This window comes from Myripristis murdjan, chromosome 14, assembly GCF_902150065.1.
Source record: "Myripristis murdjan chromosome 14, fMyrMur1.1, whole genome shotgun sequence".
Taxonomy (NCBI): domain Eukaryota; kingdom Metazoa; phylum Chordata; class Actinopteri; order Holocentriformes; family Holocentridae; genus Myripristis; species Myripristis murdjan.
In genome coordinates, this window is record NC_043993.1 from 24,509,164 (window position 1) to 24,536,569 (window position 27,406).

Consider the following 27,406-nt stretch of genomic DNA (forward strand, 5'->3'; position numbering starts at 1 on the left):
TTGTCAAATCTTCTTGACTGTTACTGTGATGACCGAGAGGAGAGCAAAAATGGCCTCCATCTGAAAAGAGCAGGGGGGAAATACAGGTTTGGTCAAGTGTGAAGGAACATCTCATTAAATAAAGTGAAAAACATCATATTGGCAGCAACCAAAAATGAGGGATATTTTTCAAAATTAAATTGTGCATTAAAGTATATTCTTCAACAACTTTCTAATTAAATAGTTAGGTTACAAAGAAGATTTGGGCATCACATTATTACTCTACTCCTTTTTTCTGCTCTCTATTATCAATTTAAATAGCATAATAGAGATTAAAACTATGTCCAGGTCATGAAAGCTTTTACATTTGCTAGACTTTCAGTATTGGTAGGTCTGTTTGGCATGGATGAAGCATTTTATGTTACAGGTGTTGTGCCTGTGCTCCCTTGTTTTGCTTGGCGGTGTTTCCTCAGCGTGCGGTGTTGTATTGTCACTGCACAAGATGATTATTGTGGGGGATGTCCACTCAAGCAGCAACAGACAAAACAACTCAGCAGTTACCATAATCAGCGATTGCACCATGGCTGAACTGACTGAGAAAAGATTGATCGTGAAATGATCAATGGGAAGTGCAGTGCAAGAACACCACAACAATGATTGCTTACCAATCCCCTCATCCCTCAGCAAAAAAAAAAAAAAAAAAGAAAGAAAAAAAGAAACTTGCAGACAAGTCAGATAACACGAGTGGCATGCCATTCGGGATTCGAGAAGTTAGCAGTGTATTCTAGCTTTTACATTTCTTAAACAAGAGAAAACTAGCCTATCTCTATGTTAGTTTGAATCTTACCACTTGTTTTGTCTGAGTAGCTGACCTGCATAGCAGCTTGTACAGTCAAAATTTCTAATAATGAAGTCTCTCACTCAAATAATCAACATTCAGGCAAACTTGACACCATCATCATACAAATGACAAAATTCCACATGGTACAATTTCCAGTTGAGTAATGAAGTGTTGCATTCTTTATTGGACAAATGAATAGAGGTTAGGTTGATACAAATAAATTACAGCTGGAAGATAAAACCTGGAGTTGCAAAGGTACATAAGCTAATCTAACTGCAATGGTGTTCCAGGTAGATTGTAATGAATAAACAAAACACTGTGTGCAAACCACCCACTGTGATTTAATTTCAGCATCAAAGCTGTCCTGGACTATGGATTATTAATCCACAAGTAATTCACTCAATCCAGGATGATTTACTTGTCCTTACCTATACAGTGAGAGTGGTGTCCAGTGAAATCCAGTGGCAAACAGGGAAACAGCAAGATGTCTTTGCATTACATTCATGTTTAACTGCCTACCTGACTGTTAAACATCTCTGATAGGTAAAATGTGTCACATTATAAGACCGTCCTCCAAAAGACGACCCCATAGGTTGTTTCTACAGCATCGCATAACAACCTATGGATATGTTTTGAAGTTAAGCAACCTCTACCGGTTATGTAAATAACAGCAATGTGGTATGTTGGGAAGTGAGGTGATGAGTTGTAACAAGCGACAAAATCAAGATCAGGTGGTTGAGGTGGTGGATGGCTCACCCCTACTCAGGACTTTCAACCCAGACACTGGAGTTTGATTCCTGTGTGAAGCGAGTATGTTCATTTCCAGGTGTTTTGTTTTGTTCATTTCTGTATGTTTATTATTGTCACCATAACAACAAAGGTCCTCTAACCTTAACCTCAACCTTACCCTAACCTCGACCATGTATTTTTGGTGCATAAACTTAACCAAACAGTGACCATTTTGACACATGCGTACCACAGCTTGTGGGCGCTAATTTAGAAAGCAAATGACCTGCGTCGTCGTATGGATTGGAGGACTTGTTGCACATTGTTGTTACACAAACAGTTACAAACACAGAGACTGGAGCTAACAGTAGAATTGTAGGTTTCACTTCCATGTTCACTACAGGAGGCTCTGTACAACCCTGTACGGTCACTGAAGCCCCGCTTGCTCACTGGCCAAGAATCTTAATCACTCATTGGCTACAAGCCAAAGACAGGTCTTGAATTTAATGACCGTGCAGGCCAGTCATGCACGGGTGCTTGTGCGTGAGACGTTTTGCAGAAGTAGCAATTTTTTAGCAAAGGTACAGTGGTTTGGGACGTACTGGCCACAGGAATGGAAAGTCAAGATTTATATTATGCTGCACGAGGAGTTTGAGAATTTTAAAGAAACATTTTCATATTATTATTTTTTTTTTTAACTTCTGCTTCACAAGAAACTTCATTTTAAAATAAATGGCTGCAATTTTTGGAACTTTCATTCTCCACAAAGCATGCAGTCAAAACTTTCCCCCCAGACATTCAAGATAAGTCAGGGTGAGAAGAAGATACAAAATGCATAGTTTTCGGGTGAAGTATTCATCTGAGTGGAATATGCCCATCTTATTACATCTGGTCCTACTTCTTTTTTATGAGAAGAAGGCAATCACTTCAGATGCTTGTTGTGATTACATATTTTTGTGGTCTCTTGATTGTGCAATAGGCCTTTGATAAAGTTTTCAGCGTACAAAAGCATTTATCTCTGAGATGGGCTGAGATAGAAATGAATTTTTTAAAAGAACAGCCACCCAGACATGGCAAGGAAAATTGGACTTATGGTTGGATTTACTGAGACAGCACAGTGTGTCCTGACTTTGAGAAAGCACGGCGTACAGGCCATAGAAAACTAAAGTGTTGGCGGGGTGGAGGAGGGGGTTGCAGTTATCAGCGTATTTCTAAGTTTATGTCAGTGGTGTAGACCAAATCAAAACAGGACACATCATTTTCAGGCTTAGCTATGGTAGGACCCTGAGGCTAGTTGGAAGCCAAGCCCAGATGGTACCAACACCATGGATCCCCCGCTGAATTTCCTCAGTGGGGGTGTAAATTGAGCGGTGGTGTCATCATTAATCTCACATGGACACAGAAAAAACAAACACTAGTCTAGCTGGGTGAAAACATTTGCTGTCTTACTGAAGATTATTCAAAAGATCAGCTGTTAATCACCCTACAAAACCGTGTTATGCCCCACAACCCCTGCTATACAAACACACACAGGCATACATGTGCACACATTCCCCTATTGTAGTGATTTCATCAAGTGAGTTAGTCATCAAGTGTGAGTCAGAGTCTTAATGCTGTACATGTATATGTAATGAAATGCACATTTCATTTCAAGTGATTTTGCTATGTCAGTGCATTGCATGGGCTCTAACTGTATCAAAGGACATCATAACTGTGTCATAACAACCAATGGAAGAACAAAGTGCAAAAAAGATCCTTGTAGCACAGCAGCAAGAGGGTATTCTCTGTGGCACTGCCAGCCCATCCTCCACAATTAATGCGAGTATTCCTATTACTGAGCGGATTCTAGCGGGTTAGCCATGCAGTCTGGTATGTATGTGTCTTATTTCAAAGACATACCTCTTCCATGCCACCCGTCATAGCCTCTCAATGAATTACTGTGTCCCCCAGTGGTGTGGACAGCATCAGACCTGGTACTAGCCAAGGAGCTGGACCCACTGTAGGGAGATTTTGGCCCTGTCTTTGGCCTCTCTCCCCATGGATACCCCATGGCAGCTCCGGCTAGAGTCAGAGCAACAAGTAGCCAACCCCTCCACATAGCCTACCAAATTCACACACACACACACACACACACACACACACACAGAGGGAGAGACAGAGAGAGAGAGAGGGATGGCTGCTGTATCTGGAGTTGACACACTCTCATGAATCAGACTGCAAACTGCCATAGGACTTTGCTCTCACTAATTAGTTTACTACACAATATTAAAAAGTGATCACCATATTGTCTCATCACCCATATAGAGTCAGCACAGAGTCAGGAAAAGTCTGCATCCAGGAGGAAGAGGCGTCAGGTGCAGGGACAAGACAAAAGCCTGTTGTGGCTGCTGGATTTCTTTCAAACCCCTGTAACCTATTCATCAAAATGAAGCTTAGAACATGTAGTTTTTAAGTGCATGTATCAGCTTCTGCCATTAAGAACCCAGTTGAAATATTGAAAAAAAAAAAAAAAAAAAAAAAAACACTCACCTTGTATTTCAGTCAGTATTCACACAGTGCACAATAGTCAATATTTTCTTGTGACCCTAACACTTTACCAAGGATTTCATGGTCATTTAAACAGACAGCAACAAGATCAAGTGACAGCAACAAGAGATTTGTGAAGCTAGCGATGGACTTGCCAGATGGCTTGTCACACAGAACCGTCTGAGGAGTCGTCATTGGAAACTGTTTGGAAAAGGGCACTTTCAAAAAAAAGTACTTGGTAGGTGATTGGATGATTAATTTGTCTGTCACTGTATCATGGGCTAGCTTCAACCAGTCAGCTCAACAAACCATATGATGTAGTAGAGGGCAACTGAGAGGAAACAACAAGTTGCAGTCTAAAGGGCCAGTTCAGACCAAATCTGAAACTTGTGACTTCTTGAAAAAATGGTGTCTGCAACATTTTAAAACCTGCCAGTGTGACTAGAAGAGACGATGTAGTGCTTCCGTAGCAATGGCTCTTTGTACTTTTGTTCTAATTGCTGGTTATTCAGGCTTTTTGTGGAGCAGGATATAATTTTTAATGTCTTAAAATATGAATGAAGACAGTGATGGTGAGGTACTTGCAACGGTTGCATTTATAGTATTAATGAAATGGTGAAAGCATGAAAAAATGAGAGGGTCAAGGATACGGAGCAGTCCGTTGGTGTTACAATGCAATACCTGGGGGACTTATGCAAATTTATGGCTTGAACTTGAGACGGGAGATTTCCCTCTTTTCTCAGTTTCTCCCGCCTTTTCCCAGGGATGTTCTGTAGTTTATAGAGGAGTTGGTGTCATCTCTAATAAATGATGTGCTTCACATTCTAAAACCAGCCACTGGCAACTTGAAAGACACAGGTGACGCCAGCAGCCGGCTTGAGTTGTGCTGAGACAGGGCAGTTCAAACAACTTCTCCCTGGAATGCTCTAAAACGGTTTTGTCTTGTCGTAAATCTTTGGTCTGAACTGCCCTTGCATAATTTTGCCAGCTAGCAAGCAAGTCGGTGCAACTCTGTCGTTAACATGTCGGTAGACGATTTTGTGAGGGAATTGGGTGCATCCAGTTCTCATCATACCTCATGATACAGCAGCACCCGGCTAACCTCTCTAGGAGCCACCATCGTTGTTGCTTCTCGCTGTTGTCGCAAGCCCATAACTGCCAGTAGGACACTGATTGGTCCCAATCACTGTAGTTCAGCCACAAGTACATCCCTTGATGCCTGCCAAGATGGATACCTAGGTGATCATGATCTTGTGAATTTAGCTGCTTCACAAGGTAAAGACTCTGCAGCACTTCCACCAAAAAAAAAAAAAAAAACTTAAAAAAAACTTGCAAAACATCCAGTGCAATCTGGGCAGTGACTGCTCAGTGTCCTTCAGCTAGTGTTTTTGGGGGGGGTGTTCAGATTTTTGCAGTCCAGCTAAACTTAGTCCAGATATTTTTCTATATACCTTTATTAACCTTTAAAAAGGGTAGAGGGGTGTGGGGTGGGATTCAGACAGTGCAGAAAATTAAAAAAAAAAAAAAAAAAAAAAAAAAATCAAAAATACAAATAAAAGGAGAGAGATTAAAAGTAAAATACAGGGATGTGGAAATATATTTCATAATTAATTATATGCCAATGTTACATCAATTTGCTTTCAAGGCACAACAATAGCATTGCAAATGAATATTTGGTTAGAAAATACAATGTTTGTCCAATTTAACACAACTTCCTGTAGAATCCACACCCACTTCCAGTCTGCTAATACAGATACACATACAGATAATTATTTCTCTGCACACCTCTCTCTCTCTCTCTCTCTCTTTCTTTTTATCTATCTATCTATCTATCTATCTATCTATCTATAACAGCTTCATTGTACAGTCATGTATGCAGATGCCAGTTTTTGTAATGCGCTAACATAATATTCCAGTGCATCAATTAACAAATAAAGCTTTTAAGTGCTATGACTGATGTGTAAAAATATACTGTGTGTAAACAGTATCACATTTCATTTCATTCACATTTTGTGTGAATAATCACATTTTGCTCATTGGAGTTAATAATTATGTGTTAGGTGTGGTGAAAAAAAAGGGAAGATGACATGTTTTAACAAAGAGCTGCTGTTTGTGTGATGCTCTGCAATGTGCAGTATAAGAGCCATGGATCTTAAAAACAATAACAACATATTGTTACCAAATGAACTAAAGAATAAATTAAATAAGTGATTCAGGTCAACATATGGCAGAATGAATCATTACTACTGACTACTCACAGGCTCCATATGCAGCAATGTTTGTAATAAAGAGAAAACTAACTAACTAAAATGATATTGGTAATAATTTTGTCTAATGAATATTCTTCTACACCCTTTTCATACATTTATGGCCTAAAACGTATTTAGGATTTTGCATAATTCTGCTCTACACTGGATAAGGATGTCTCCAAACTAAAGCCAGATTACAATTTGCTGTGTTAAATACAATGTGGGCGAGAAAATATAGCTATAGAGTTTGCAAATATGTCTTCATTTATATATACTGTAGTTTATTATTTAAAAAATGCACATCATGCAGTTCTTCAGGAAACACATTTCAAATTCACTCTGTTGTTCTCTCATTGAACAGACTGAATGTTGAGTCCTAGTCTAGGCCAACAAAATAGGAACCTCCTGAGAGGCAAGCAAAACCCCGAGCAGAAAACAGAAGGGACATTGAGGGAAGCACATCTTAAGCATCAAACAGAACAGGCTCAATTCCAAAAGGATCTTTAGAGTTTCAGAGGGAAAGTAAACAAGCAAGAAAGCCAGCCCCATTTCCTAGGAACTGAGGTGAAAGGCGTTTTGTAGGACCGGTCAGAATTTTCTAAGCCTATGTTAAGATGACAATGATACTCATTTATGAACTGTTTAGTGTGTGTTTAAGACATGAAAGAGGGAAAACAAAGAGTAAGTGAGTTTATTTAGTCGGGAGCAGGAAGAACAGGGAGAGAGTGGAACCTTTATTTGACGAGTTCTGGACACACACGGAGAGAGGAAGAATGAGAGACCTTTAATTAGACAAGATCGACGGAGAGAGGGTGTGAAGTGTAATTAGGTCTCCTTGAAAAAAAAATACAGAAAGTGAGATCACTCAACTGAGTGAGAGACTTCATTAGAGCTGAAAAGAAAAGAGAGAGTGAGGAACAGACACGAGTATTTTTAAATCACTATGAGACATTTTTTTAGATAACAAGTGATGGGTTCTTTTGTCTGTTTCATTAATATATGAATCTCCTGGCAATTTAATTTTCATGATACTGAGGCTCCTAATTTCATGCCGGCACAGATCAAGTGCACTGACCTTGCACCGGCAAAGTGGCAGTCTCATTGGGAACAAGCAGATTTTTTTTTTTTTTTCCTGCCCGCACCTGTTTAGTAATTTCATGGCTCGCCATAACATTGCTTGCACCTAAATGGGCAGGGGAACACACGGGAGGAGAGTGTCAACACAAATCGTGTGGTGCAGAGCAATTTTGGCATCAAAAATTATGCTTGCGCCTGTGCCTACTCAGCTCATGTCTTAGTGAGGCGTTGGCAATCTGTGCTATTTTTGTGACATTAGTGGGCAAAGGCGCACTTGCACAAAGACCTATTGAGTGTGTGCTGTTTTTTTGTTGTGTCACCTTGATATAAATTCTCCAGCCTTCAGCCACAATGGATTAATGATTTATAATAATAGCAACTATAATAACAAATTCAGCATTTCACCATCAACAACTTTTGGTTAAAGCCCCATTAACCAGTGATTCTATCAAAATAGACAAATACAAAGTAGACTCTGAATCCTCAAAATATGTTGTGTCTTACTCCATAATGTGATTCAGTGGTTTGGCCAACCAATGGAGGAATGGAAAAGTATGTGTGCCCCCAATTATGAGATCTCTCAGTCCTCTTAATCTAGTCCACAGTACAGAGCACATCCCATTATAATTTTGTTTTCTGCTTCGACATTTATTTTGAGAAATCCAAGTTGAGTTTACCTGTTTGAATAAGATACAGATATTATGTAGTTTTCATTCAATAGCACTGAGTCTTTTTCTAAAGAGATCCATTTGTGAATATGGATTTCAGCTATGTAAAAGTGTTGCTATAACAGACTCCTTAGATACTGATTACGCAAACCAGGGTTATCCTTTGAGTTTTGTGAACTGACTTCACACCACATGGCATCTGTGCAGCTATTTGTAAACTCGCAAATACCTTGGTGTTGCTGTGTGTCACCAGCTCTGTGTCAGTGTCTGCGAGATCTAATTAAATCAAGATTTGATATGTACAACAGAATAATAATGGTTATCTTTACATGGAGGTGGAGGCACAGCATGCTCATTGTGTGGGTTATGTGGATTTCATGAACTTTCTTAGAAAGTAGTCACAAACAAACAACTAACTAACAAAACATAAAAAGCTCGTAAAATATAAAGGTGTGAACACACTGGGAGCGATTTTGCTGTGCGTCAAACCCACTTTCCAAATGAATTCATTGTACACTGCTGATGTTTTAACATGCTTCAAACCACTTTGACGCTTAGACTCCAACAGTGTTTTTGATTTCGAGATGTCAAAGTAGAAGGTAACAGGTAATGGGAAGTTAACAGGAAAGGGGACGCCAACAACCGTCTTGTAAAAACGTCTCTTCCTTGGCGGCCGAGTTGCTGTGAATATATCGCCTACCCAGTGTCTGCTGGGTTCACCAGTCACATTTTTACACACAGACTAACTTGGACTTCGGTCTTCTACCCAGGTACATTTCAGCTGCAGCTCCACTACTCAGTGAATTGAGCTAACTGACTGTCTGCTAACTGACTGGTAAATGCTATGGATTCTTGGCAGGCAGTCGTTTCTTGCACAGTTCTCCTCAAGTAGAGCCAGAATAAGTCCTGATGTTTCACAATGTTCAGTTTTAATCCAACAACACAGACAGCAGGCTACAACAAGCGATGTGGTGACTTCCATGTGTTGTGGAACACTGGCATCAGATAACACTGTGCTCAGCTAGTTTACTTCCTAGGCAACGTTCAGAGGGGTGCGTTTGTTTTATTGCTCCTATACTCGACAAATTCGTGGACTACATGATTATTCAAGGTATTGTGCATGTAGGGTTGCCAACTTTCAGGCAGACAAATAAGGGACAGAGGTTAATACTTAATGAGGCCATATCACATTCCTTTGGAACATTATATAATAACATTATAAAATAAACAGGCTTCATTCGCAAAATGTGAACAGTGATATGCACTGACGGTAACACTGCAATTATTCATTATTCGTTTAATCCTCGTAAAGCCTTAAGGGTCAAAACAACCCGAGCGTCCGCACGTCTTTTTTCCAGGGTCCTGCGGCGCGTGGCTGGAGGGTCCGGGGGCATGCGGGAGCGCTGGAGACCGCGACTGCAGCCGCAGAACCAAGGGCAAGGCATGGGCGCGCTGCAGGACCCCAGAAAAAAGAAATCTCGCCTGTAGTGGACACGCCGACGTGTCGTCACTGGGTGCTGTGCCCAAGTTAAAGAAAATTTCAATTTGGGCACAGCGCGCACTGGCGCCGGCGCAGTGCAGACTGGTGCGCCTTTGCCTCCTGGCTCCTGGTTACCTGCTGCTGTTGCTATGGCGGGGCGGGCACAGTGTAGCTTAGCAACACTGAGTGACAGTGCTTTGACCAATGAACGGAGTGCACACTCACTGACTCCGCTCATTGGTCAAACAGCAGGAGAGGGGGCAGACTCTAAAAAATACGGGACAAAGTGCGTCCCTTATTGGTTCAATACGGGACGTGTGTTTTGGTTGCCAAATACGGGACGATTCCATATTTCAAGGGACGGTTGGCAACTCTATGTGCATGTCAGGCAAGGATGAGATAACACTACTACTAGTAGTACAACAACTACAACTACTATTATTATTATAATCATCTTGTGGCGATATATCACAGTTGTGCTACTTTTACCATATAAAGTAGACCTAAATTTCCCTGTGTTCCCATCTAGATGCCCACAGCGTATTTATAAGAGTGCCAGACAATGCAACAAAAAAGTAGGATGTCAAAAATGCTGTCAGTGCATTCAGGCCTTCAGAACCAAGGTGAAGTGATGAGATGATTTGGATGGATTTGAGCAGAATGGGCTACAACACGATGACAAAGAAGCTTGTTTAAGTGACACATTCTCAAGTTTATTCGGCATTACAAGGCAGGCTCAGGTCTGAAAAAGCATTATGAGAGATGAGAAAAGACAGAGTATTGCATTTTACTGATGTCGCACAAGTCAGGGTCAAGATGAATGGACAAACTGCCAACAGTTTAACTCCACCGAGGGCAGGTGATCTCTGCGGAAAATGTCACAAGTTATACAAAAGAGTCAAGCAGTAACAAAAGCTCGGATGGATGGCGTGTGTCATGGCAACAGCCATGCCCTAGTGTTTCCCTTGTGTTTTCTTGTCTATTTCTCTGTGTGTGTCTGTGGTGTGGGCGTGTTTGTCTGTCTCCTGGCTTCTCGCTTCACCAACTCACTCCAAGTATTAGCCAGATCATTGCCTCAGTTTGATTTTCTAACTACAGTAGTGTGTATACTGGTCTGATCTTGTGTTATTCTTCATTGCCTGTGCTAGCCTGCTTCCCCCCTCCCCTGCCTGTCCTCCACTGCCTCTTCATCTGCCAGCCACACCGTCCTCATCATCCATCCCTAGCCTATCCTCCACGCAATGCCAAGCCTGGCAACAGCATCCCTTCATCCTACCTCTGCCTTGCCTTGACTTCTTTTCGTCACCTCCATCCATCTGCAATCTCCTTCCCTTTCAATAAACATTCTTTAGCTCACAATATTGTTTTGGACTCCTGCATTTTGGTCCACCCCTGTCTACACGTAACACTTTGGTCATCGGCACAGTCCAAATAAAACCACGTGAGCTTCACTGAACAATGCATATTTACCTGCAAGGAAAAGAACGCCTTCATTTGACAGGTATGTACAAAATGTAAAATTCACAGATGAGGACACACTGGCTGCCAACTCTGATTTATAATGTGCAACTCTTAAAGGATTCTTATGCAATTTATAGGTCATAAAAATAGTTCACATTTACATTAAATACTATGAATCTTTGTCTCATGTTAGGCATATATTATTGAAAACAAAGTGTTTTGCAAGATTACAAAGCTATCTATTCTACATTGGTCTCTGGCCATGGACAATGTTCACTGCTCTGTTGGCGTGAATGGTTCAGATCATAGAAGAGGCCTTTGTGCTTGCATTGATATTTAGTATATTTGTTACAGAGAAGTAAAGTATACAAGTTTCTATAATTATGTGTAACTTACCTCTGATTCCAACATCTCTTGAGCATCAGAGACGACGACTGCATTTCACTGCATCAAATGAGCACGATTTGCCCTGCAGAACCGGTGAGGGCAATGCACTGGTGAGGGATTCAAATGCACCCAAGGAAACACAGGTGGAAGACAAAGAAGAAACTCAACTGTAGCACTCCATGAAAGAAAAATTAAACCTTAAAAACATTGTGTTAAGAAAAAGAAAGAAAGAAAGAAAGAAAAAAAACAGGGATTTGTGATTCACATTGTGTTTGTGGTGCCATTTTGTTGTTTGGATGTAATTCCATTTTTCTAGCGGTAAAACCACCAAATGCGATGCAAATAGAGAGCAGCTGGAACGTGACAGCATGGTTATGATGGAGCTTAATGGGAGAGAGAAGCCTGCTCTCCATCCTCTGTGCTGGATTTCTCCTTGTATGTTTGTTTAACATTGCGGCAAATTGGTGAGTTTACCAATAAGGTGTTGCTTATTCATTTTATGAGGGCTGACTTTTGGCTAGTTAGCTGCAGAATAACAAATACAATATCAAATATCAGAAGTGTAATGGAAATTGGCAGTGCAAGGTTTTAAACAATGCTGATAATGTTACTGTTTGCAACGGATAAGATTACACCAAATTACAGAATCAGCGGTGTGACAGCCTCAACACAACTGGAGCATGTCATCTTGTACAGTGGGTATTTTGTGTACTTCTCCCATCTTTGTTCCTGACAAAATGAGTGAGCACCTATTAATGGCGGGTGACATTAATTAAATGAATAGAAAATCTGGATTTTCAAACCCATGCTCTGTTATTATTACAAGTCCTCAGAGGCTTTGTACATCCACAGCATGTCGCTGGCATGGAGGCAAAGTGACTGATTTTTAACCCAAAGTAGCACCACTCATGTCACTTGGTCGCTTTCATTTCCCATGTGGACATTTTGATTGCAACCACTGGCAGCTATTTTTTTTTTTTTTTTTTTTTTTGTGCTGTCCCTACTTTGGCCTGCTTGCATTGGAAGCAGCTTCAACAGGTCTTCTGTATTTGTTCTTTATATAACATGATATAACAGCACTCCTTGCCTGATGCTCAGGTCATGTGATTCCAGTTGTCTTGATAAATAATAATAATAATAATGATAATAAGTTTTCACAATACGTAGTAAATCTCAAGTATTATGTTACTAGTATTCACAATTTATGTATGGACATCTTGATATGTTATGATGGTAATCCTTACTTGTTGATGTAGTTACTGTATGTCATATGCAAGATGTTCTGATTAACTCTTTATAAAAGTTTTCAGAATAGGTAATGAATCTTACATTATAATACATTATAAACATTATAATAGAGCTTATTATTTATATATGAACCTCTTTATTTTCTGGAAAATGCATGATGATGCTGTTTACCCAATGCTCTGGTCCCATCATATTATGTTAGTTAAATTAGTCCTATTCTGTCATTGTTTGTTTGTTTGTTGTTGTTTTTCTAAAACTGAATGTAAATCTCAGCTATTGTTTTGAGGTTTTGTATCTGTACAACTATACATAATCTAATTGTCTTTGTAATCTTTTGTGCTTTCTGTATTAATTGTGAATGTGTCAGTTGTCAATATGTCATTGTTTATGGCAGGTTAATCTATTCAGACCAGGTGACCAATCAGATGGCCTGACCTAACAGGTGTCTGTGTCACACTTGAAGCTTTCCAACACCAGCTTGGTCGTACTAAATCATTGGCTTTGGGAGCAGAGTATGCAGATATTCTATCTACTATAGTTTTTATCCCAGACATATTGTTATTTTTGGATGTCCCTGGTCTCCTGGACTTCTCCAAACTGTTGACGTCATAGTATGCAGGAAAAAAGGGGCACCATTATTAAAAAAAAAAAAAAAAAAGTGGATATTAGTGGCTGTGGAAATAAGTTGCATCAGTCCAGCCTACAGCTTGGTTTAAGCTCTAAACTAGGCTGAAATGGACAACTGCAGCTACAAGCTTTAACTCTGCCCATTGTAACCAGATAAAGCCACAGCCAAACTGGGCTATAATCTACCAAGTCATTGCTGTGTGTTATCATCAAGAAAATACACAATACTGCGTTCAAAATAAATCTCCTCAGTTGGTTATGCATGAGTGAAAACAGAGCCATGAGCTAACTGGCAAGTGGTGTGTGTGGCATGAAGGTGGCTTCTCTGTAAGAGATAAAATTTCACTCAACGAAGGATAATCACCAGTCGGGTAGAAATCAAACAGGGAGAGTTAAGACTATGGCAAATAATAAGACTATGCTAACATTAACTGTTGGCTTTCTTGTAACATGTTAGTTATAATGCTACAACTACCATTTAATATGATACTATACATATGCTAACATAATACCATGCTTAACTTGACAGAATCAAAAGTATGATTCATACAAATTAAGTCAAAGTTACGTCTGGCGCATGATGCAACAATTATACAAGAAGATGTTATTAATTAAATGGTAATTTTGGTTTTCCCTGTTTCTATTAGTCCATTGCTCCACCCACAGCTCAGCTAACCAGTTAACCAAGCTCATGAATGTGTTGTTGCCACTAGAATAATTCAAGCTCCCTCATTGAGGCCAGGTGGAGTGGGCGGAGCCAACAAAAACAGGTCCATGACTTTCCTCGGTGAGATTATGGGGTTAGACAGCTACAATTAGGCTTAAGTTTGAGTTTATACACATGTCTAAATTTAGACACTTAGAGCTTAAAACATCAACCCTGTGACCAATACACACCTGTGGAAATGTATTGGCATAGGTGCGTGCATGGTCAGGAAATCTGTTCATATGGCAGTATTATTCAGAGATGGGAAAAAAAACTGTCGGCTTGTCCCGATAATGACGCTTTTGAAAGATATCGATTCTCAGAGGAGGGAATATAATACTCATATTAGCAGAGATGTAATCTGATTAAGATTGGCTCCCACCAGTCCTAAAATATGAGAACCAATTAAAAGTGATGCTGAAATTCACAGCCTGTCCAGACTAGTAGGAACGAGCCTGGCACTCCACGCAGTTTGTGTCAGCTAGGTGTAAAATAAGGGACAGGGCTATGGGCTTATCATTGCAAAGAACAACCCTTTTATAGGGGTGTGAACACAACCTGATTTGCAAAGCTCACTTGCTCAGTGCGTCAATGACCTCTGTGATACAGATTCAGCCCGACTGCAATTATCATTTGCCAAGCCATGAAGAAAGTCGAGATTTGTTGTAGCACATTACCAACACTTTTTTCGTCTTTGTTGTTGTGGGAAATTGCCGTCTTTGTAGCATGACACCTAGCCTCTGTTGGCTGAGAGAAAAACAGTTCACACCATTTCTCTGCTTTTCTGAGAAGTTGAACCCTTCAAGTCTTCAGAATGCTCTGCTCTGCCAAAACAGCCAGCAGGTGCAGCGCTTTCTTCTTCAGAGTGAATGCTTTTGTGTCCCTTGTCGTCAAGAGTCAGAAGATACCGGAAGAAACAAAACACTGTGTGAATGCTGGCTGTATGTGTCAAAAGATTAACCAGGGACCCCCTAAATGCTCTATGTCCCAGTATAAGTGATTTTTTTTAAATTTTTTTATTTATTTTTTAAATGGGTCATAAAATCTGTAAAATCTGTTGTGCAACCATAAACGCAACCACTGATTTATTTATTCATTCATTGTTTCTTTATTTGTTTTCATTTTCTTCTAATTGTTTTTGTTTTCTGTTCAGTTTCAATATGTACATTTCGACCAGGCTCTGTAATTTCTTTAATGAGTATGTAATCATTTGTTCATGTGTTTTTTGGAGCTGTGTTGGATTTGATCAATCAATCAATCAACAATCAGTGCCCACAAAGTAGCACTTACTATCAACACAAAGCACAAAGTCATAACTTTTTCGTTCAAGTGCCAAGCCATGCAAAAACACCTCATATCTTTTTCACTGTCAACCATGCTCCTTCCCCATTCAGTATGTAAGCCACTACTTACCTCTCTCTCTCATTACACGACCCCGCTCTGCTCCCATAGCTCTATTCACTATTGTGCACAGGGGTGTCCCGCTGAACCTCATTCTACATCCAGGGCTGCTGGCTGTGGCAAAGATTTGATACAAGTTTTCTATTCAGTCTACCTATCCATTTACATTTTCCAGTCTCACCTGCTTAGTTCCTGGAAGGAGCTTACACCGCTGAAGGGAAGATACACAAATGCACATTTGCTCATATGTAAGCAGAAAAGCACCACATACACACAAATGCATTCATACACACAGGCAAACAAACGCATATGTGCTCCATAGGGAACACACACACAAAAAAGATCATATTGTAGGTCATATTTCCTTTCCATTATATTTGTGGCTGTTGTTTTTAATTGCTCCAAGGACTTATTCATAGGAACATGATATGAAACAATATATTATGATACAATATGTTAAGACATGAAGCAGTATGATACATTACATTACATTATATATTATATGATATGATAAATTACATTAGGGTATGATATGACACAATGTGATGCTGTATGATAACACTTTCTTAATTGAATTGCTATGAATTTGTCTTGCATCATTAGCCACAGTATCACCTACACACAAAAGCACATATTTATAAATGCAGCGTATGTTCACTCTGTGTCAATTAAGTCCAAGCCCTGTTAATAAAATCAAGCAAAAAATGGTTGCTTGACAAATATAGCACACCACAGATAGACTACAAATGTCCTTGAGACCAGTTGTACGCCACTGACTACAGCACCAGAAATAAATGTCTGATCATAGAACCAGAAGTAAACAGCTGACTGCACAACTGGAAACAAACAAGCAACTATGAGGCCAGAAATAAATGATTGGCCCATGGAGCTGGAACTAAACTGTTGATCACAGGAGAGTAGATAGATGACCAATTATCAAGTGCTGAGAAGGCAAGGCTCCAGGGCTTTGACATCCATGAGCTGCCTCTGAACAGACTTGATCATTGTGAACTTGCTGTCTAAACTGACAGTCCCTGAGGAAATGGGTCAGTTCTTCCTAAAGGTTAGAGTCTGTCACTCCAGGGGAAGGAGGTCAGCTGTTCACTGGGATTACAATCAGACAGTGCTTAGGTAGACACTGAGTGACCAGTGAAAGGTTAGACAAGAAGATTTGTTGGGTTTGATAAGGTTTTCAACACAATATATTATAGCTCATTTGTGTCACAGTAGTTAATAACAGCATTATATTTCTGTAGGTGTAAGGCTGTCTGTGACTGCACATTAAAGCAATGCTATAATAAGTAAGCCAACTATATCTTAAAGGTTTTAAATAAGAAACTTACTAAGAATAGTCATTAATGTTAGTTGATAATTGTGTGATTATGGCCAGAAAGCAGTTTGTGGATGTGCAAAATTTCGGGCCTCCAGTACATTTTTTTCCCTTGTCAGCAGTATTTAAACAACATGCCATTTGTCAGATAGGTGGGAATTAATGAATGAAGTGTGCAGGCAACCCCTGATGACATAACAGGTTGCCAGAGCTAAACAACATAACGAATATTGTGCAGGAGGAGAGATGAAGTTCTGATAATGAGCCAATCAATTATGTGACCGAGTGACAGATGGCTCTAGCCAATCAGCGAGGCCAGCTCACCGCCTGCTAAATGTCACAGGAGGTTTTGTCTTCCTGTTTTCCATTAGAGTCCACCACCAAAAGTGAATTACCATCAAAGAACGGAGGACATATGAAACTGGGGCTGTGGTTACACCTGTCATTTGCAGTGTGACCTAGCATGCACTATCACACAGGATGTATTAACTGTCAGGCGCGTACTCTTTCAGGATGGATCGTGAGCGTGTTGAGATCGGGTCAGAAAATCCATGTTGAAGTGGCCAGGTTTGCATTGCCATTGGATGTGTTGATATAAATCCAACCACAGGACGTGTACTGTGAGCAATTTCATTATTAACAGCCAAGATTCCTGCATCTGCTTGGATCTGCTCAACCACTGCCAACTGTTCAGACTTTTTAGCCCCAACAGTTGCGAGCTTGGCATCTGTCTTGCAGCCTTTGACTTCACAAAGCTCTCGTCAGCGGCGAAAAGCCTTGTTATCTTCCTTGCTGCCACTGTCAACGTTTTCTTCAGATTTCTTGGGCTCTGCAATGATTTCTGTACTGAAAACAGATAGCGAACTAGCTGGTCACAGTTGCTACTGGTGACGTCATGCCGTAAAGCGTTATGCCCTGTCTGAGATCAGCCCCACCAAACTTCCATGGTGCAGGAATAGGCTTTCAGGGTGCAGAGTGGCCCTGACAGAGACACCACTCTACTCATTACATGACAGTGTAGCATTGAAATGATGTTGAAGCTGTTTTTAGGCAAAATTGTCACACAGAGTTGCTTTAAGTTTAAGGATGGTTTTACATTACTGCTGCTATGCATTTTGCCATATTAAATTTGGGTTTATGCTCTTTCAAAGTAAAAGATTGGATGTCAAAGACATCCAAAGCAGTGTCATTTCTCACAAATAAACCCAAATCAAGGAGATATTATACATATAATGTAGAGCTGGACTTTTAAAAAATGTTCAGAAGGGTAATTTATTTGTCAGGAAGCCATTATTCATTGCTTGTGGAATATGGATTCGGCAAGCATTGAAAGGACAGCTGTAACCACAGCCCTTGGGTTTGTCAAGGCTACAGACAAATCTGACTTGTTTCTCAAATCCCATAACTGACGGGCCATACTTATTTGCCAGTGATTATACAGATTTGTGTTCAGGCAGTGTTGAAATATCTACCATAGAAACTGAATGAGCCATTAAATTTCTATGCTATCTACATTGGTTGCTGTGGTAACGACATAGGCATGTATGCATACTGCAGCTGATGATGTGTTTTTCAAATGCAGGAGCAGAACAAAAAGCTGCAAAAAGGGAATACATATTATCATTTTCACTGCATTTACGCCAGACTGTTCAATTTTTTTAAATTTTTTGTGCTATGGACGTGACGCCACCATTGGGTGTCACACTACAAGTGACACTAAACAGCTTGAAAGCAGTTTTGAGTGGATGGAGCGGTCAGACTCATCTGAAGAAATTTGATTTGAATCTCATCTCACATCATACAACTGTGGCTTAAATATGACTTGCAAAAAAAAAAAAGATTCCAAGACTTTTTGCCATTCAGACTTGATAAAATCAATCTCACTCTAATCTGGATTATGCCAACAATCAAATTAGGGGTGACAGTCTGAACAAGGCCTAATGGGGATGACTGAATCAATAGCCAGATCCACAAATCAAGTGTTTTCATGAAGCAGTAATTTTAATGTTGTTGGTTTTTTTTCTTTTTCTTTTTCTTAATTAGACTGAAAGTGCTGCTCAGGAGGTGTTGATATACATGTCTAGGACAAGAACTGCTTCTCATTCTACTCTCTCTCTCTCTCTCTCTTGTTTTGCATACACACACTGACAGACACAGTCACTGTCAGAGGCACAGGAGCCAGCGGAGTGGACATAGGTATTAGTGCTGTTTTGCTGTAACGGCAGAAAGAAAGTGAAACCTTGTTCCAGTTGACTCAGTGTGAATAATAACACCTGAGAGGAGCAGCAATAAAACTGAACATTGTTGAAAAGCTGAACATATGGTTTACAATCACTGTTATTGATCAGCAAACAAAGATGTCACATATTTAGCAGTCTAAGACTAATGCAAAGGCTTACAAATATAAATTGTTTCTGTATGTATCGATATGATAGGATACTAGAACTGATATTACTTGGTATCAGATTAAAAAGAAGATCAGTGGTATTCCATCCCTAAAAACTAATCAAACATCGCTATAATGTCATCAGAAAGAAACTGAAATAACCAAATACTGTATCGCTGTATAAAACAGGTGATTAGTTTTAAGTGTCAGATGATTAGGATGTGGTCTCTGCATTTAGTGAACTAACAAGGACTAATGCCAGCAAAGCTAAGTTTTCTTGGGAAAATTTGCTAGCAGTCTTAGGCCCTTAGTCAAATTTAATGAAACTCTTCCAGTGTTGAAGCAGATTTGTATGTTAAATAGCCAGAATCCCCTCAGACTGCAGTGTATCAACGAGACATAAGGGGAAAGGCAGTGAATTGAACATCAGCTGAACACTGCTACTGACAGGTATGGACAATAATCAGTCATGACTGGTCTTTGCAGAGATTGATATTGCAGTTAATTAAATTAAATACCAGTTAATTAACATGCACATTGATTTGCAGCTGCATTATAGTGAGCGATGATTACATGTAAGTAGGCTGATTATGTCTTTAATTTGTTAGGTAAAAGGTATTTATGCTAATTGAAATTACTGCTAGTTACTTGTGGAGAAAGAGTCCGCTAATTGGGCTATATTTAATATTCAATTACAAATCACAGCCTCTAAAAATATAGTAAGCTGAGACCATCTCCCTACACCAGGCTGTAATACCTTCAGGCAATATTACAGAGAGTACAAGAAAAAAAATGTTCCTCACACAGCTCTTCTTTAACATTTCATTTGTTGTGGGATTTCTTTTGTTCATTCATATGATTTTGAATTAGTCATGCTTTGTTACTTCCCTGTAAAACTTAAATCCGAACAACTAAATAGATTTTGATACTGTGACCCGCTTGTGCTGTCTGAGTTAGACGCTTTTGTGGTTTCACAGAACTTCAGAATTACCTTAAGCTGCTTAGCATATTATAGGGAAATTATTTATTTCCTCTTTATCTATTTATTTATTCATCGCTTATTGATACCATGTTTCTGCCTTGTTCTTACCTTTGCTACCTCAGGACAAACATGCATATTTTATGCCATGTATTTTGCCTTTGTCTCTATTTGCCCTCAGTTCCTGTAAGGAACCTATACTGGTCCTTTTGTGGTTCCTTGATTAACACTTTTAACAGCTCATGTTACATAGAAATAAGTGCTAGACATACCTCTTACAGGCTATGCTCCAATTATGTACGTTTATCATTACTTTCTATCTGGTTTTTATATTGGGTAACACTAGTCCTAGAATGTTTTTTTTTTTTTTTTTTTTCCCTGTAATTGCACTTGACAAACAACCCACTGGCTCAAGTAACCTTTTATTGACTTGTCTCTCCTCAGAGTGGTGCTGGTCCTGCTGGTGCAGAGGCAGCACATTTGCCGGAGAAGCATAAAAGGTCCTGGCTTCGCACACCCTCCCCCCACCCAGGCGCCACGATATGTAAATTTAATGATCATAAAATTTCTTGGGAGCAGCAGGGGTGACAGAACATATCCCATGACCAGAGAGGCTCAGGTTCCGTCCCACCAAGAGATAGGAAGAGGTGTGTCCTTCAGCAAAACACTGACCCTGTATTTGTTCACATGTAACAGGAGCACTAAAATAGAAACTTAAAAAAGGGGGGCATGCAAACTGATATGTGCATGTGCTTTTGTATTGTTGTGCTGTCCCAATCATAGTGTGTATCATTGTGTAAGACGTGTGATACATGTGGATCTATGCAATATTATTTTTAGTTTTCACTTTTCTCATGCTGTACAAAACCTCGCCAAGTTATTAATGAACTTCATCAGGATTTGTCTTTGCCTTGTCTATAATAAATGTGGTTGCATTTTAAACAGCACTGTCTGAACTTGACTGGTCCAGCACTTCAGCATAAAGAAAATCCAACCATGAACTCTGATGTCAAGGGTTTTTTATTAGTTATTGCAGTCAGTACCAGATATTGTAAATGCACAGCTTAAGCCCCTAATGGAAATGAGAGTATGAGAGGAGAGAGAAAATGCTAATGTAGTTTAGACATCTATGCCGAAGACATCTACTGTATATGCTGAGGACGTCTTAGGAAAAAGCAAACTGTGTTAATTCCATTTGGACCTGTAGTGGTGGCTAATTAGATTACTGCTTAAGTGTCATGTTTGTCAGGTTTAGAGATGTAAATGGAAAGCATTAAATGTATCCTCTAAGGCAACATATAAAGAAGGTAGCAAGTGATCTCTCTCTGGCTACAGCTCGTATGCAGCGTTGAACGGAATTTGTGGCCGATTTAATCCAATACAGATCGTTACTGACCCACATGGCTTTGAGTATGTGAGTGGTTTGCATTTAAGTAACCGAATATTTGGTGCTACAGTGAGCTCTGTAAGTATTTGGACAATGAAATGCTGTTTGATATTTTATCTCTATTCTCTCTTTTCTTTGACTGTATATTGGAGCAATGCTAATGAGGTTAGACAGCTTTAATTTGCAGGTTTAATTAATAATTTAACAAAGCATCTTATTTATATATTCATCCATTATTGTGTGTTCTCTGTTTTTTTTTTTTTTTTTTTTTTTTTTTTTTTTTTTTTGTTGCTGTTAGATCCATTATGTGCATGTGCTGCCAGGAGACACATGTCTAAGTACCTCTCCATGAATAAAGGGGATGTGTGGCTCCAGCACCATGGACAGAGGCCAGCAGCATTGAGGCAGAGCTCACCTGTTCAGCCCCACAGCCAACTCCGCTCTGCTCTACCCTGCCAAGCTACACCACAACCAGCTGGTGGCAATCTTCAATTACAACACCTGAGCCGCATTAACTCATCAGCCCCAGCCCCTGAAGCCAGCAGGTGCACCAGGAAGAGGCACAGAGCTCACTGGTACCTGTGGGCAGGGCCTGGCAGCCAGGTTTCCTGAGAGAGAAAGGTTTAATAAATTCATAATGTTGGCTTTCTCCTCAAGTAAATATGGAAGACGATTTCTGATGAAATCTTGAAGCCAAACATGACCTGTTGGTCTACTACTGAATCACACTGCAAGTATTAAAAAAGAAAAAAAAAAAAAAAAAAAAAGTGAGTGAGTGAAAAAAATATGTTCAATTATGCTCAGTTATGTTCATGATGCACTGTTACTGTTACACGTGTTGCTATAATAACATCCTATTAAGGTAATGAACCATTCATGTAATAATTTGCAGCCAATAGTGTAATAATCATGTTAATGTAGTAATTTCCCATTAGTGTAACTGAAGTTTGCTGCCATTAATGTAGCACCTTCAGCAGTTATTACATCATTGCATGATGAAAGATGAAATATAAAAGTGGTATTTGGTAATATTTGTAAGTTTACATTGCTAATCATAGAGTTTTAGGATTATATTCATTTAGTCATTTTGCTTTAGCACTATATTACATCATTTAGTAATGTTAGCAGGTAAAGGATACTACATTAACTGAAGGTAACCTTTGTTAAATTAATGGGAAATTTATTATGCTAACAAATGAAGTATATGTAGAATGTAATGTCACTGGAGCCAAAAGTTTGATTTTGCTGACTTTTTTTGTCTCTTTTGTTTTGTTTTGTTTTTCTAACTTGTTACCCCATATCTCCTCAAAATAATTAAATTTCTGTAGCAGTGATAAGAAATGCCAAAAGGCTTGGAAGATGATAGGTTTCATATGTCTGAAACAACCGGAATATCTTTAACCCAAACCAAATACGTACATACATAAATAAACAATTAAATAAATAAATGCAACATAATCTGACTTTAGGATATTACATAATCTGATTTTTTTTTTTTTTAATTAATATAGCTAAGTACACCTAATTAATTTAATCTTCCCTATAGCCATTTGGCTATTTTATAGTAAAACCAAAAGACCTAAAGTCAAGTGTCACAGCTTAACAACCACAATGTTTGATAGCAGCTGAAGATATGTTGGAGGACTTTTGACCGCTGGCTATGTTGGAATCATTTTTTGTAACAGAGCCAGTGACTTTGTGGCTGATTACAATGTTTAGGACTGTATAACTTTAAATTGCCCTGATATCAGCAATTACATTTGACCCCGGCATGTGGCACTATTATAAAAGGTCTGTCAATACAAATGGATAGCTTGCAGGTAATTGAGTAATGATGGAGAGTGAGCTCAGGTGGGAGGTAATAGAGTGTTAAATGAGTAATGCATAGCTGCATGTACACAACAGAGTAGGGAGTGGTTATACTAACTGCTTTCAGCACAGTCTTACATATATTTTCTATTTTTAGTGTGTGTGCTGTATGTTTGCATGTTTGTGTGAGTGAAACTGGGAGAGAGCAGCTGACGGATCACATTATGAAAAAGATTAAATTAGGGAGGTTGTCGCACATAAAACACTGAGTAGTCTTTTTTTGAAAAATTATCAACTTAAAGCAAATCTCCTGTAATGATGTTTCACTTAAAATTGCTTCATCAATCCTAATGCTACAACAGCATCCTCGGTACATCAGAGTCTGACCGCTGATACATATTACTGGGTATAATAACTCTCAAAGGCTTATAATCCACATACATTCTTGCTATGTTTGTGTCATCAATCATTTATACAAGCATGGGCATAAATGGATGAGGAAAAAATGCCATGCTGTAATTTTTGAAATTGTAGGGTACATGTAAGGATGCAGATTTGGATACATCACCATTGCATTTTTCTCCTGTTGTGGTCTAACCGTGGTGATGTGGTGAGAACATTGTTTTGCTTAATTGAGCACAGAGCAGGCTTTAAAAAGCATCACAGTAACACAGAGACACAGACACTAAAATGACACCTGATCCATGTTGCATTTATATTCATGGTTCAAACAAACATGGATTTTGAGGACATTTATCTGTATAGCAACCATAATTCAGGCTTCTAAAAGCATAGCTCACGGCTACATGGTTTATTATATAGAGAGCAGATGTAGCTTTAAGAAGCATTGCTATTTGACAGTATTTAATTGGAGACTGCATTTCAAGACAGCCAGCCCTGCCGCTGGTTTTATTCTAATTGCCAGCAGCAACGCACTTAATGAAGCGAGTGGTGAAGAGTGTGGGTAAAAGAGTGAGAGTGACCAGGTTTCCAAGGCAACAACAGCAGTAGCCAAGTAGTGTTTTCATCTTGAGGAAAAGGCTACAGGAGAGCAGTGTTTCCCTGCAGTGCCTCCTGCAGCTCTATAATGAACATCTATACGCTAATAGATATGTTCACAGACATGTTTCAGAATGGAAAAATACATTAAGCCCTATAAAATGAGGCTTCCACTTTCCACCGGCTGAACTGTATGTTCTCCAAATCTGAGGATTAGAGTTGTTTAGGCCACTTCTGAAGTACAGTGATGCACCAGCTGGGAAGTAACTCTGGAGGAAGAAGGCTTTGGGGCTTTTCTTGCGTAAAATCTGAATGTGGAAATACATTTTTGTTATTTTTTTTTCCACAGTTGAGAGTTAAAGGTTTAGGATTAGTTACCCTGCTGTCTCAAAGGTATAGTCTCACTGTAATTTCCTTGGCCTCCAGAAGGTGTCAGTTTGCACTGGTTCAACCACTGATGTGGCTGAAACAGTGCATTAATAATACAGGGCATTAATAATACCACTGCAGGTTGTATTATCTTATTAGATTTACTGAAATTGCCTCAGTTTGATGAACACTCTTAATTTGACTTTTGCAACCAGCTCACATCTTGCCACAGTGCAAGTCAGTCAACTAAACTGTAAGAATACTACCATCTGTAAAACTGAATTATAAGTCTGGCCGTTCATGAGATATGTATTGAGTTATTGACTCGATTTAATGTCTTCTTCAATTTATCATCTTCCTGGTCTCATCTTTATTGTGTTGTCAATTACCACACGTTCTCAGGTCTCCCCTCTTCCCCGTAACACTAAGTGACTCACCTGAATAGCAATGTGAACACTTCCACGAGTCCAAAAGCAGATAATAACCATAACACTGAGACAGCACATCCCTCAAGTGAGAGGGACTCCTGCAAAAAGTAGACACATTAATAATTGATAGGTAGACAGCCAGCAGTACAGTGCAATTCTGAGAAGCACTGTGCCTGCCCTTACACAGGAGAAATTTCCAGCAGCAAATAGGTCGTGAAGGTGCCGGTTATGTCATCGCTCACCACAACTGTGGAGTGAAATACGTAACAATTCAGATAGACTAATGAGCTGGAAAACAAAGCCTCTTACACTAAGGTAAAACTCATTGGAGAGTATATTATGATGTATATTATAGTGCAGAAGTAACAATCTAAACAGTGTTTCTGAGGATACAAAGTATCTATTAATAGGGAAAAGGGCGACATTGTGATTGAGAAGTTTGCCTCAGCCAAAAGACACAATAAACAGTCATCAGGTTGCTGGAACTTTGCCTGCACTCATCAGTATGCTACACTGCTACTATTGACTTTTGTAAACCTCCATGCTGGTACTTGTTATTCCAAGTCTGGATATATCTAGGTTTGTAGAGTGTTTTGTATAGCAGACTACAGCATCCACAGTCCACCAGTCGTTGTGGTGTAGTTCGCAGGAAATTGAAGTTCAAGCTTTTGTATCCTTTTATGTTGCTTAAAAAAACACTTGTCGAGCCTGACTGCAACAAATGATGTACCAGAGCAAACTAGCTGTCCCATGTCTAACTCAAACCTCACATGCAGCTGCAAATGTGCTATCACTGCTCAGCAAGTTTGCCCTAACTTGAAATAATACCATGGATCCAAAATGTTAAAAGACAAGCGGGCGTGGGATAGTATGAAGCTTTCCTGCAGCATTACATGTGGTATGTTTTGCTTCTGTATCTCTACGGTTTGTCTAATTATACAACTTGAAATAAATGAAGTATCTGAAATAAGCTTTCCTTTTGGCCATTGTAGACAGATAGAGAGCACCAAGCTGAAGAACTCAGTTGCTAATCCCCGCTGATTTCATTCCATTACATTTGTATTACCAACTGAACATTTAAATAGCTATCTCTGTATTGTATTTAGAAGTGTGTGTGCGTTCGAGCATACACGTGTGCATATGTAGATAAACTGCTCTAATCTTTTAAAGTGTGGCCTTGTCGTGACAGCAAATAATATTATACTGCCTATTATTAAGCAGTCTTGTGCAATTATTAAATGTTATAATCCTGGACTTGTTTTGATGTGATTTCTGTTTTTTTTTTTTTTTTTTCCCTTTTTTTCCCCCAGCACCGTGATAGCAAATATTGCAACAGCTTACACAATTAGTCAACATTGTGGCATTTACATCCTGACAGCAAATACTGAGTCTGATGGCAACCTTGCACCACTATTTTTAGACAAAGACCAAGCAGATTGTACTTTATTACCTTGTGGCTTAAACAAGAATGAGAATTCATTTCAATAAACACTTGATATGCAGGCAGCCTTGCCTCCTCTTGAGTAGCCGCTTAGGACTGCTAAAATATTCTGCTTATTATTTGATGAATATGTCGTTTCAGTTCAACTGGATTCTATCATGAAATTCTAAATGGCGTTACCAAACTGTGAACTGTGTGATCTATCATGTTTTGGATGAGTGTGGAAAATCAGAACATGAACCTCAAGGTCCAACTACCTGTGTTGAGCTCTGTGACTGTCTTATGGTAAAGGCGGGGGGGGGATACAGGGGGAATAGTTACCTTCATCTAACTCCAGATGAGTTAACACACACTCTCAGCCAGTGTAATTGTTCAGCGGTCTCAGGACGCCTATAGCATCTCTTTGCTCTTTGAAGTTCAAAACAGTCTGTCCACTTCCAAGTAAATATCATTTGAAGTTGACCAGACCTCTGCTGCAGGAGTGTGTCAGGTAATTTCCAAAGGCAGTGTGCTAGAAAGCTAGAAAACCTAAGCAGTGCCCTGAAGTTTGGCCTGAACTGGTACTTGGATTACTTCCACAGTAAATGTCTCACTTAGCATCATTAATGCTGTTGCCTTTTCTTTGCTTTAGTTATTATTCATTTATTTTGCTTTAGTCCGCCACTTTCCTCGTTCTTAACTGTAATGTCATTTGTGTCATTTGTGTCATCTTCATCTTTTTTCTTTTTTCCCACAACCACACTTTACATGTTTGTTTTTCCTTATCTCAGACTTTGTATCATCTGTGCTATAATTTTAATTTAAAAATAATGACTACTACTACTACTAATAATAATAATAATGAATATGATTAATAAGAAGAATAAGACAGACATGTCCGTAAATAGTGACACATCCAAACA

General features: G+C 39.3%; 1 long non-coding RNA gene across 1 annotated transcript; it reads right to left on the minus strand.

The window, feature by feature from the left end:
* Positions 1-2,341: 2,341 nt before the first annotated feature.
* On the minus strand, positions 2,342-25,588 carry LOC115372004 (uncharacterized). The gene is made up of 3 exons (XR_003929408.1): positions 25,578-25,588; positions 13,100-13,105; positions 2,342-2,405 (listed from the first exon to the last, which is right to left on the minus strand). It is a non-coding gene; the product is annotated as an uncharacterized LOC115372004 (long non-coding RNA).
* Between the last annotated feature and the right edge of the window lie 1,818 nt (positions 25,589-27,406).